We start from the raw sequence: 13418 nt of genomic DNA, 5'->3' as shown, positions 1-13418 counted from the left end.
GCCACGCCCCTGGGACGCCAGCCCTGCCTGCTCTCCCCCCCCCCCCCCCGTGCCAGAGCATGACGCTCCACTACTGCTCACAGGGGTGAGAAGCGCCCCTCCTCAAGGCAGATTCACCAGCACACACACACACAAAACAGGGCTGGTTTTTCTCCTATGAGGGGAGTGTTGACTTAAAGCTAAAGTTGTATTCCTGGGGAAAAAATAAACCTGGCTGTCTGGCTGTCTCCATCTATCATAATATGCGCACACACACCTCTTTATCTCTCTCTCTCTCTCTCTCTCTCTCTCTCTCTCTCTCTCTCTCTCACACACACACACACACACACACACACACACACAAAGAGAGCTTTTCATTCACCATACAAAATACCAATTAATTCAAGATTGTGGGTTACTGACAACTTCTACAGTATTCTTTAGTGTGAAAAGCATGGTATTTATTTCATCCTCACACAAAAAAACCAGCAAGGTTTTGCATTGTATTTCCCAATTTACAAAAAAAAGTAGGACCATGACTACCAGGGGTCTCCCAGAATTCATATGTCTCCTTCAAACCTGTGGCCATATATTTTGTTGAAGTAGTGAGGGTGAGCTTTTATGAAACAAACTACTCTCCAAACTGCATGTTTTGCCTTTCATGTTTATTTAGAAAATAATAAAAACATTTTTAAAAAGTAGAAGCCAGACCGAGAGGCAGCATCCAGACTGTAAATGGAGGAGCCTAGATTTGAACTTGGGTTTCTTGTTTATTAATTCCTACAATCTGTGTGCCACTTAATCCCAATTGCCTCTAAGCAGCGTACAGGAAATGCAATACAGTAAGATGGAAAAGGAGGTAAAGCTACAAAATCAGAATTCAATGAGAAAGCCTACTGCAATAAAAAAAAAGTATTCGTTCAACAGGGAGGGGGCTTGTGTGACCTCCAGTAGAGGGAGCCCCACAAAACTGGGTGCAGAATACTGCATGCATGGCTCCTTGTGCATCTGAGTCATTCGTCCAAGCCATGGGGGCCACTAACCGTAAGGCCTCAGTGATGGAGCAGGCAGCCCCTGACGTATCCTAGCATTCCCCAGGGCAGGGCACATAGAAGGAATATCCAGCCACCATCAGTATTTTTATGGGGTGGGGGGAGTGAAAAGTTGGTGGGATTTTCACTCCCAACCAGTATTTTTCTAGCAGTGGTGGCCTCTTGTCACCAGCTGAGGCTTCCGCTTTCTTTCTGCTTCCCCATATGCCTGCACTGGGTGAACCCATGTTACTGACCAGATGGTGATTCAGGGAGTGAGTCAAAGATTGCCACCCCTCATTCGCCTCACCCTGGATCAAGGGATCATATGCACAATTGCTAGATTCTCTCTGGAAGGTAGGGCTCACGATGCCATAGAGGGAAGACGTTGTTCCACTTACAAGCGTAGGAAGAACTCAGCTTCTACTGAGCCAGACCACTGGTCTATCCAGCTCCGTTCTTTCTACACGGACTGGCAGCTCCTCTCCAGGATTTCAGGCAGAGGTCTCTCCCAGCCCCACCTGGAGATGCCAGAGACTGAACCCAGGATCTCCAAGTGGTCCTTTTCCCAGGCCCCAAAAGGGAAGCTTCAGAAAGAAAACTAAAGTATCCATTAGCCTCTGCTGTACCCAAATAGCAAGATGACAGCCAGAACCCAGCACTTGTGACTGATTTGCTTACGGAAGAGCGATGTACAAAGCACCCCATGTACATCCTGGAATGCTTGGCTCTTGCAGGCAGCAGCTGCTGTCTCAGCTTGAGATAAGCACCTCTAAATACTGGTAGTGAGATTGGGCTCCAGAGACCAGCTTGTGGTCTGGAGATTGGCAGTGATTTCTGGATCACTCCCACCCCTTCCTGCCCTCCAGCCCACAGAGAGAGGGAAAGGATTAAGAGTCAGAGGTTCCTTTGATGTTGCCCTCTGATGCTGAAGAAGCAATCCACTTTTCACATTCCGTTTTAGAGCAGGAGCTTGCCTCTTCAACAGTGCTAAACTTTAAAGACACCCCAACCCTCTTAGCCCTCACTGCTGAATGCACGTCTCATCCTGTGGAGCCTGTGGTTGGAGCATGTGTGCCTACAGCTCAGCACCAGATCCCCAGTCAACTCTGGGGAAGGGTCTTCTCATACCTGGGCAAGATGGAGGCAAGACAGCATATTAAGGCATCTCAGGGTCCCTCAGCCCTAACAGAGGGACAGGATAGAACTTCATGGGGATGGAGGCTTTTATGCAGCTGAAGCCAGGAGGAAGGCATCTGTTAGGATATTCTCCTATCAAGGCTCAGCAGATGACTCAATCAGGACTTGAATTAGAAAGGCTCCACCATGGGTAGCCCACTCATCCTTGGGGTCAGCTGCCTGGGCTGCACAGGTCTTAGTTAAGCTTCAATACATCTGCATCCCAAGCCCATGAAGAGACATGGCACAAAGAACTGGCCTGTGAAATAGCTCTCCTTTTTTATTTTGGTTCTCTTGGCTGCTTTGGCAATGTGGGGCTATTGGGCTATCCTTGTCGAGACTCAGATGGCTCTAAGCACGCCTTCCAGTTGTCAAGACTTTTGTTTAAAGAAACAACCATGAAATGAATCAGCACTGTTGAAATATCTGGTAGTTTGAGCAATTGGTCACCCATCTCTAAATCTAGAAAGCTTCTGAATAACTCAGCCAGGGTAAATAACAAAACAAATTCCTTCCAGTAGCACCTTAAAGACCAACTAAGTCAGTTCTTGGTATGAGCTTTCGTGTGCATGCACACTTCTTCAGATACACACTGTGTATCTGAAGAAGTGTGCATGCACACGAAAGCTCATACCAAGAACTGACTTAGTTGGTCTTTAAGGTGCTACTGGAAGGAATTTGTTTTGTTTTGACTATGGCAGACCAACACGGCTACCTATCTGTAAGGGTAAATAACAATCTAAGTAGTAACATCACTGTCAGAACTTGCAGCATGGCACTGGAAGAGTCTCAGGAGATAAACTTTGGTTTTTAGGTAGCCCTGGTGCATTTGGTAACATGAGATGTCCGCTCATGTTCAGTACGGATGGAGCAATCACTTGCCCCAAGGACTCTATTTCACTCTGACAAAAAATAGACCGCTCTATCGCTGTATCTTGAGTCTTTATTCCTAGATCCTATACAAGACAATGGCCAGCATTTTCACTGATGTATTATCAATTAAGATGGGGGGGGGGGGGGGAACATGTGGCCTTTCAAATGTTGATGGATTCCCATCGGCCCCAAGCAGAGTGGGCAATGGGCAATGATGGGAGTTACAGTCCACTCCAGCAATACCTGGAAGGCCACCAGGTCCCCATGACTGTAGGACACGGGTAGGAACACTAAGGCCCGGGGGCCGGATGCGGCCCAGACGCCTTCTAAATCCGGCCCACAGACGGTCCGGGTATCAGCATGTTTTTAAATGAGTAGAATGTGTGCTTTTATTTAAAATGCATCTCTGGGTTATTTGTGGGGCACAGGAATTCATCCATTCCCCCTCCCGCCAAAAAATAATCCGGCCCCCACAAGGTCTGAGGGACAGTGGACCGTCCCCTGCTGAAATGGTTTGCTGACCCCTGCTGTAAGATGTCATTCATTTTATGCAAGGAGCAGTGTTAGAAACACAGAAATATAAGCTAATTTCCAAAAGGCACCTTGGACATGGGTTATGGTCGCCCCAATGGAATGTCTATGTGCCCTTTTTTGCAGTGGGGTGTTGTTGTTGTTGTTGTTGTTGTTGTTGTTAAGCTGTTAAGAGGCATTCAACCCTGCTCAGACTTCCAACCTGAGATCCCCTCAGAGGAGAGCAAGAGGAACAGGAACTACCAGCAGATCTGCACCTTACCAGTAACCCTGAAGAACCAGTGGATCTGGATATCCCTGCCCTTGGACTGGAGGTCCGCTCACCAGCTGCCTCGGTTTCCCCCCTGCTTGGCAGGGGGTTGGACTCGATGGCCCTTGTGGTCTCTTCCAACTCTAGGATTCTAGGATTCTATGATTCATTTTCCCAAGAGCCACAGCAGCAGAGACAACGAGTCAGGAAAGAGAGCCTTTTGGGGTGAACTCTGTACTGTGTGACCAGCAGTGGCATACAGACAAGTGATCTTGGTGACGGCTCTTCAACTGGATACCTGCCTTTTGATGTGACTGAAGCCCAACCTGTCTACTTTCTGCAAGAAGTGCAGAGCTCTTCTCTCAGCAGATGTTTAGTAGTCGGCATAAAGCAATAGCATCTTTAAAAACAACAGGGCATTGCTCATATCAAGCATGTGTGATTTAACAGTTTTAATGCACCCCGAGCACATGGACAAAGTAAGGTGGAAGCTGCACCAAGATAAAATTTATTGAGTCTTCTCCTCCTATCTGCTTTCGGGTCAAAGGACAGATCAGAGAACGCAAACTACTCATGCACACAAGCCAGATCTGGTCTCCGGAGACCCAATTTTAATCCTTGGTCTTGCTTTTTAAGTCTGTTAACAGCTCCACTTCCAACAAAAAGCAAGAGTCCCCACCTGTATTATATTTATTTCACTATTACATTGCCAGCTCATGCTCATTCTGGGATGGCAACAGAGGACAGGATAAGTTTCTTGAAGGGATCATGCAAGATGCATATTCATTCCACAGTTTCTCTTCCTCCATCCCCAGTCAAAAATCAAGGACATACCTGAAAGGCTCCCTCCTTCCTGACAAACCTTCCTGGGTGTCAAGCTCAGCAGAGCTGGCAGTTCTACCACCCTTTCTCTGTGGCAGCCCCTAAGGTGTGGCATTCCCTCCCCACAGAGGTCCACTGGGTGCCTTCACTGTATAGTTTGCATCCTATGCTGAAGAAGCGCCTCTTTACCCTGTTCTTGGACATGTGTGATATAGATTTTCAGGACTCACCCTCCTATGATTATTATTTGTTTTAAACTCTTTTGAATATTGTTTTTAAGTTACTGCAACCCACCCTGGGATCAAATAGTGAAGGGTGGGTCAGAAACCAAATAAATAAAAATAAACTAATAATGTCACCCCTGTGCCTGGGAAGTGATGTCAAGCATACTGCAGCATCTGACTACCTATGTCCAGAGAATATAGGGAGCCCCTGCTCTCAATAATGCATCAGATGGTGTCCAAGCTGGGACCATATTCATTTTGTGCCATGTAGGGCCCCAAATCCACTGTTACTCCAAAATAAACACTGAATGGCAAAAGGATCATGTGGCCTTGAAGCAGCCAAGAGCAGTCATGGGGAAACAAAAGTCAGTATATGCAACAAAGATTTTCTTAAAATCAGGACTGTTTGGGCTCAAAAGAAAGGTAAGATTATTCATCACAATTCTGTGCCAAGAAAAACCAGCATATGGTATGGAAATTAAGCCACTTTGCCTATAGTTGCTAATTTAACATAATTTATTCCCCTAGCCAGGGGGTGGGTCAAGAAGCTACATAAGGGCACTGAAACTCCTCCTTCCCAGGCCCATCTTCCCTATTTGGAGATTTTATTTATTATTACATTGTTCAAGCCTTTTTTTTTTTCAGACAGTGGGACCCAAAATGGGGGCAGACTAATGAAAGCTGAAACTACCAGGATCCTAAGCTTAGTGTTTGTGTGAGCTTGTGGGATACCCAGGGCCCCTTCCTGGACACAGAAAGGGAAGCCAGGAAGATCAAGAGCCAAAACAGTCCAGAATGTGCTTCACAACTGTACAGACTACAGCACAATCCTAAGCAAGTTTACTCAGATGCAAGTCCCAATTAGTTTAATACTGCTTACTGTCAAGTATGTGCACACAAGAACTGCAGCCTTACAGTGCAATCCTATACACATCTACTCAGATGTAAGCAACATTAACTTCAGTAGGACATGCTCCCAAGTAAATGTGTACAGGACTGCAGTTTAGTGACCGTGACCACCACATGACACTCACAATGCAGTTAAAGAATAGCAAGGGGGTTCTAATTCTTATGAATGGCAGGGGTTCTAATCTAGGTTAGCAACTGAGGGCGTGCTACCAGGCCAGGGGGTGGAAAGATTACTCCAGGTTTGTTAACACAGAGTACAATCTGATAGGCAATACAAGTTTAAAAGTTCAAAATCCACTCACTAGGTAGCCTTGGGAAAGAAACTTATTTATTCACCATCCACACAGTGGGGAAATTCTCAAAAGATCACTGCAGAGGTGAATGAGAAACATCATCACACACTGAGACCCCCCCCCCCGGGTGTAGGGCAGTATATAATGCTAATAATAATAATAATAATAATAATAATAATAATAATAATAATAATAATTTTAGAGCTATAGAAATAGCATAACATGATGAGCCAGGATATTAAATATTGGATATGGGAATGCAAGAGCCAGGACAAAACCCACACTCAACTGTGAAGTTCACCAAGTTGCCTTGCATTCAGCAGAGCCCAGACCATTGTCCTTGCTGGCAAAGGCAGATGGGAGTTGAAATCCAAAATATCTGGAGGGCAACAAATATTCACATTGGAGAAGACTCATCTTATGAACAAATCAGAAGAGAATAATAAAATACTCTGGTGTACAGACCTACAGAAGTAACAATTTCTTTTCTCTGTGGCTTTCTTGTTTGTCTCTTCCTCTGAAATATACAAGTTGCCTTGCCTCTCTGCTTTTGGGGGCACATTTTGGGCACTTCACCTGATCTCTGCCTGTGCTGTATTGTGATCTGGCTTGTATGGGTTCAGTTGGGGTTGGAAGTAGGTTTCTCCTGACTGGGGGCAAGGAGAGGGACTAAATGGCTTTTTAGACCCATTCTGATTCTATTTTCAGTGGGTTCAGCAGTGAGGCAAACCAAGTGAAACAGCAACTATACCTGAAAGACCAGATAAGAGCCATCTAAAGAATGGAGAATCTTTTTTCCAGTGGGTTAGGATCTAAGAAGACATCCAAAAAATGTAAAAACTCGGAGGGAGAAAAACAAGCATCCTTTCACCAGTTGCAGCCACTCTGCTTTTCTTCCTTCTCCAAACCCACTCAGCAGCTAAGATGTTGTCATTGCAGCTCTCACTGCAGAACCCTGCGCGAGACCTGGCACCGGTGCCAACTCCACGGAGTGCCAAAAGCTGGTCACCAGGCCCAAGTTGGCAGGGAAATAAAAAAGGAGCAGTAGAAAGGAGCACCTTAGCATGGATGCAAGCACCCATGTGTTTGGGGGAAGGTGGGTGTTCCCAATAAGTATGCCTGACACACACCTTCCTCACAAGAGAGCAGGCAAAAGGTTGGCAAGCAAATCCGGACAAGCCACCAAGCACAGTAGCTGCTAAGCTGTCAGCTCCAGCCGAGCACAGCAGAGGGTCAGGAAGGGAATGGCAGCCTTCTGGGGAACTCCTGGTTACAAGCATGGAGGCAAACGGAAAGGGGGGAAAACGAGAAAACCAGCCCCCCTCCCAGGGGCCTCTGCACCAAACATCTCCAGGGCTAATACTGCCAGCAGCTGCCCCAAAAGCCAATCCCTTCCCAGATAAGCCTGATCAGCATCATCACAGGACCCATTTGCCTACCAGTGCATCATTAGTCGCACACAGACGCAGCGTAGCGTGAAGTGGGGAGGAGATGGAAGCGCCCCCCATGACATCATCAGGCTCACGAAGAGGTCGGTCTTCAAGTAGAAGGTGAGCAAAGGAACTTCCTCCCACCAGGAGCAGCTGGAATTCCTGAACAGAGAGCTAAGAATCCCCTACGGAGACTCCCTGTGGTTTCTCCTCCTGCAGTCTCTCTTCTGCACCCCATTTCCCAGCCGTGGTGCCCCGAGAACATGCTGAATCCGGGAGCATCCCCCATCCACCTCTTAAAGGCCAGGAGGGGAACACCACCTGCACTCCAATTTGGACGTGAGGGGGTGTGGGAAGGAGAAGAGGAAAACTTGGTCACTTGCACAAAGAAATGGCTCAAGCCAAGTAGCAGAGAAGCAACAAATCCTACAAGAGATACGCCTCCTTACATTTCCAGGTCCACAGTCAGAGTGAGGGAAGCAATTGCAAGCCAAGGGAATCTAGTGACAAGAGTCAACGTGAAAGCAAAGATCACCCAGCAAGTCCAAACAGAAAGAAACCACTTGTCTCTGAATCATGAGCCATGAGGCCAACGAGAAGCGCCTCCTCAGAGTGCCCCCAAAGGTCCTTGCGAGGTCAGAGCCAGGCAAAAGCCTTGGGCCAGAAGGAAGAGCAGAGGGGGGGGGAGCCTCCAGGGCACGGCAGTCAACGGGGAGTGGTAGGACTCAGTAGAGGAAAAGACTGCAACACCAACGGGGAAGGAAGGTGCAGATGCTCAGAACTTCAGAACAATCCACCTCCACCCCCTGATTTAAGCAGCAAGGAGTTTAGCCCAGTGGCAGAAGGGGCGAACCTCCCAGCTGAAGGGTATGGATCTCTGGGGGAAGATTAAGAAGGCGCCCCTAATTCACGCATCTCCCTGAAGTCCGACGGGGAAAGGATCTGCCCCAACCCTACTGAGGAGGGGCTAAGAATTACTGGGCGCAGTGCTCGCTGGGGGGTGTAAGGAGAGAATTCAAGGAGATCAATGTGAAGCCTCCTTCAGTCTGATGGCAGAGATCGGCATCAGGGATTAAAGAAGCCGGACAGATCTATTGGGGGTGCGGGGCGGAACTAAGGCCAGAGGAAAATGACACGAGAGGTGAGAGCAGAAAGGGCCGAATGGCTCGAAAGCGAGCGCTCCTATCCCAAGGCAGCAGAGCTGGTCCCTCGGGAGACAGATGCCTAACAAGGGGTCAAAGGTCACGCTGGTGCCCCCCCCCCGTCCGACCCGCGTTTCTTACCTTGGCGGCGGCTACTGCGGTGGCGAGTCCCAGTAGTCCTCGGCCATGGCCGCCGGCCCGGGCCGCTTCTGGACTGGGCCCCCTCAGCCGCCCATGGCCGCCCCCCGCCCCGAGCCCGGGACCGCGCGGCTCCGCCCTCCCAGCTGCGCAGAACCACCCCCGGCCCGGCCGCCTCCCGCCCTGCGACTGGCCCGCGCCAACCCCGGGCAGGGCTTCGCTCGCGCCGCCCCTCGGGGCGTACCATTTCCCGGCCGAAGGCGGCGAGCAGCTGCGTCCTCGCCAGCGCCTCCCCAGAATTCACGACCAAAGAAGGTGGGAGAAAGAAGACACCCGTCCCCGGGAAAACGGAGATTTATTTGTCTGGGAGAGAGCCGTGAAGAGCGTCCCCCCTCTGTATTTGATGTGGTAGAATCCCAGCCTGACCATTTCTGACATGTGCGAGGGGGGAACTCCCCCCCCCCCGACAAGAACTCGCTCTGTCTCCCCCACATTTCACCGAGTTCTGATTATTCCTAGGCTCCCGAGACTGGAGTTAACTGGAATCTCTTCAGGCCTGAAGAGGCGCTCAGGGGCGAATTTAAAGTTGTAGTATTCCAGGCGCCTCGCCGCTTGCAAAGGTACAGTCCGCGCCCCCCCCCCGCCCCTGACCAGGCGATATTATTTTTACTTTTCGAAGGGGGAGACGGATAGATCAGCGATTTGGTTTATCTCTTTCCAGCAGCCTGTTAGTCAACGGAGAAAGAAAATCCCCGTCAACGCGCCTCTCTGTTGTCCTTGGATATGAGGCTGTGGCTTTTCTGGGCCCGCAGCTGATCCAGCTGAATCTCGGCTCACTTCTCCTTCCCTCAATAATAAGCTCGCCCAAGCCGCTTTAGCTCTGCAGAATGGTGGGCCGGTACCACTTTAGTAGCAGCACTAAGAGTGTTTGGGATACAATAAATCCAGTTAAAGCAAATAAAAGCCCGCTTGATTTCGAGGGCGGGCGAGAAGAAAGCCTTCATTTCTGCCCCCCCCCTCCAGCGATTCAAATGGTTTGCTCTGCCTTCAAGCCACGAGCCGTTGGGCACGAACCGCAGAGCACGTGCTGGGGAGATGGTTGGAAAAAGGACTCCGCCAACAAATCATTTATATCGCGCACAAATCATGTTTAAATACCAGATCCTCCCTCAGATCTTGTCAGTGAACGGGGGTGGGGGGAGGGAGAACGAGACGCTCTAAGATATTACCCCCCTCCCTTTTGGTTGACAATGGTATAGCTTTCACAGTCCTCGGGCCGTTGGCTGCTACTACCTCTCAAGATAGGGGGAGCCTCAGACTGTGGCCTTGGCCTCTTTAGCAATAGGTACCTGATAGGTGCTGATGATACCTGGCTCAGGTAAACTGGTCCTTGCCCGCTATTTCTTATTCCAGCTCCAAGCTGGAGCCAAGTGGCGGTGGGCTTTGCTTTTGTTTTATCGAATTAGAATTTTACAACATGAAAGTCTGAGATGTTTTTCATCCACGTTTTGGAGGTGATACGGTTTATAATAGCTTTTAGAGAGAAATGCTACTTTTTCTATATAAAAAAGAAGAAAAAGCTAGAGCAGGATCTGACAAGAGAAGGGAGAAATGCAAACAAAACGATGTGATTTTTTTAAAAAAGGAAAGCAACACAAAAGCAGACTAAAGAACAATAGGACGCAGGCAAATGAGGTTAATATCCTGGTCACTTGGAAGTGTTCTGCCCAAAGGGGACCCTTTAAAAGGCAAGAGGCAAATGATGGCTTGTACTTATTTATTTAAAAATATTTATATACCACCATATTAAAAATCATAATGCTTTACAACAATATCAATATGTACTAAAACACTACACTAAACTTTAAAATCAGAGAACATCAGTTATTACAGGAAGATGATTTTTGAACTGCTTGCATAAGCTTGGTGGCACAGACAGGTTTTCAGCAGACATTCACAGGTATATACAGGAGGCACCTGCCCAATCTCTGCTGGCCGAGCGATGGGCATTCCCACAGGACTGGGATGAGGGCACTAAGGCTCAGTTTCTTGTCGCCAACTTGGGGGAAGACCAATAACTTTTCTGAAGATGATCTCAGGGATTGAGCTGGGACATAAGGGTTCAGGTGGTCCCGAAGGGCTTTGTAAATTAAGAACAAGGTCTTTGCAGCTGGCTGTATAGGCGATAGACAGCCAGTGCAGATGTTTTAGCAACAGTTTAGCTATGTGCTCCCATCAGCAGTCTAGCCACCACATTCTGCGTCACCTAGAGCTTCTAGACTAGGTTCAAGGAGAATGCATTGCAGTAATCCAGTCTCAGTGCATGGACTATATTCCTGTCCAGGAACAGCTGTAGCAGGTGAACCCAACAGACTCTGCCACAGAGGACACTTAGGCATCTAGTGACAGAGATGTATTTGGGAGTACCCAGAAGCTGCAGACCTGCTCCTTCCAAGGGAGTGCCACCCTGCTGAAAAGAGGCAATGCTGTGGGATGGGTCTTAATAGGTAGGAGAGGATATCTTAAATGCAGTTTATCTCTCCAGGCACCCACATGCACGGGTTCATTTGCTTCCCAATCAAGAAGGAGGTCGTACATGCTGGATATAATTTTTCCTTTTTCTAGTATTAACTTCTTTTCCAATTTTGATATTTCTTTGGAGAATCCTTTTTGTCTATCCTTACCCAACCGTTCAGTAATTTGAAAATATTGGAGCCAATCATTTAAGTGCATTCAGATGTCTTCAATTTTTTTCAATTTTAATTTATCATCTTCCTCTTTTGTATGTTGCCCAAACATTTTTCTTTTTTCTTCACAGTCATGGCTTCTACCAGTGAGGTCCACCAGGGAGTTTTTGGTTCTAACAAGTCTATATTTAAGCCATATTTTGTACAATGATTTTGGAATTATATGGTCTAAGAATCCCCTGTGCACCTTTACCTCATCATATACCAGATAGGTATGCCAACCAAAACACGTACCTACACCTTCTAGATCCAACAGATTTTTATCTTTTAAGATCATCCATTCTCTGATCCAAGTTAGAGCTGCCGCTGCATGATACAACTCCAAATCAGGCAAAGCCAAGCCCCCCCCCCTTCATTTCTGTCTATAATAATTTTATGCTTTATTCTGGGCTTTTTCCCTTTCCATATGAATTTTGCTATGTCTTTCCTCCAATTTTTAAAACAATCCATACCTCCCAGAATAGGTATCATTTGGAATAGAAAAATCATTCTAGGTAGGATGTTCATTTTTACTACCAATATTTTGCCCCAGAAGGAGAGATGAAGCTTGCTCCAGATTCCTAAATTTCTTTTCACGTCATTCCACATTTTGACATAATTATCCTGAAACAGATTAATGCGTTTTGATGTTAATCAGATGCCTAGGTATTTCACTTTTTTCTTTATTTCCAATCCTGTAGTTTCCTGTAATTCTTTTTGTTCATCTATTCCCATGTTCTTGACTAACAAGTTTATTTCCTTATAATTGATTTTAAAGCCAGCTAGTTGTCCAAATTCATTAATAGATTCTATTGCTTTTGGGATACAATCCTTAGGGTTTTCTGTTGTTATTAGTAAATCACCTGCAAGAAGAAGAAGGAAAGTTTGGATTTGATATCCCGCTTTATCACTCCCCTTCAGGAGTCTCAAAGCGGCTGACATTCTCCTTTCCCTTCCTGCCCCACAACAAACACTCTGTGAGGTGAGTGGGGCTGAGAGACTTCAGAGAAGTGGGACTGGCCCAAGGTCCCCCAGCAGCCCAAGGTCCCCCAGCAGCTGCAGGTAGAGGAGCAGAGACATGAACTGCAAAAGCTCTTACTTTATAATTCCCCCCACAACAATCCCTTTTATTATTTCCTCTTTTCTGATCTTATTCATTAAAATTTCCAATGCCAAAACAAATAATAATGGGGACAGAGGGCATCCCTATCTTGTTCCTTTTGAAATTTCAATATTTCCTGAGATCATACCATTTATATTTAGTCTAGCCCTTTGTTTATGATATATTGCTTCAACACATTTTTCAATTTTTTCTCCCATACCCATTAAATTAATCTGTTTCTTTAGGAAATACCAGGATGCATTATCAAAAGCTTTTTCTGCGTCTACAAACATCAGAGCCGCTATTTAACAATTCTAAATTCAAGATATTCTAATATGTTAATAATGTTCCTGATGTTATTCTGTATTTGTTTTCCTGGTAAGTAGCTGGCCTGATTTTCATGAATTATATCTTTCAATATATGTTTGAGTCTTTCTGCCAGTATGTCAGCAAATAACTTATAGTCACAATTTATTAGAGATATTGAATTATACCCACTTTTCTCTTTTCCATCTCATTGCAGTGAGGCTATAGAAGTCCTGAAGACAGTAATGGACTGGATGCGGGTAAACAAACTGAATATTAATTCAGACAAGACAAATGTTAGTAGAGCTAACCTTGGAACAGAGGTTCAACCAGTATTGGGTGGGAATAACACTCCCCTTGCAAATGCAGATTTGTAGCATGGGGATTTTGCTGAACTTGGATATTTAGGTATCTACTGTGGTCAACTATTGTATCTATTGTTGGAATTTTTTTTTAAAATTGTGCTTATTATTTCAATGTACC

General features: G+C 46.5%; 1 protein-coding gene and 1 long non-coding RNA gene across 8 annotated transcripts in view; one reads left to right on the top strand and one right to left on the bottom strand.

Annotated features, from left to right (window-relative positions):
- The window catches only part of CDK16 (cyclin dependent kinase 16), a 67914-nt gene extending 58954 nt beyond the window's left edge, over positions 1 to 8960 (bottom strand). For all 4 annotated transcript variants that reach the window (XM_081844632.1, XM_081844633.1, XM_081844631.1 and 1 more), the window contains exon 1: positions 8805 to 8960. The gene's annotated coding sequence lies outside the window, so the exon portion shown is untranslated. The remainder of the gene's footprint in view (positions 1 to 8804) is intronic.
- Positions 8961 to 8988: 28 nt separating this feature from the next.
- Positions 8989 to 13418, top strand: part of LOC309332027 — a 120766-nt gene continuing 116336 nt past the window's right edge. The window contains exons 1-3 of one of the 4 annotated variants that reach the window (XR_014152041.1): positions 8989 to 9116; positions 9321 to 9421; positions 9523 to 12560. This is a non-coding gene — a long non-coding RNA (uncharacterized lncRNA). The other 3 variants (XR_014152039.1, XR_014152040.1, XR_014152038.1) reach the window with 3 other exon arrangements.

The sequence above is a fragment of the Podarcis erhardii genome (assembly GCF_964252035.2).
Source record: "Podarcis erhardii genome assembly, chromosome: 17".
Lineage (NCBI taxonomy): Eukaryota > Metazoa > Chordata > Lepidosauria > Squamata > Lacertidae > Podarcis > Podarcis erhardii.
The sequence above is the reverse complement of the archived record's forward strand: the minus strand, read 5'-3'. Positions and strand labels throughout refer to the sequence as shown.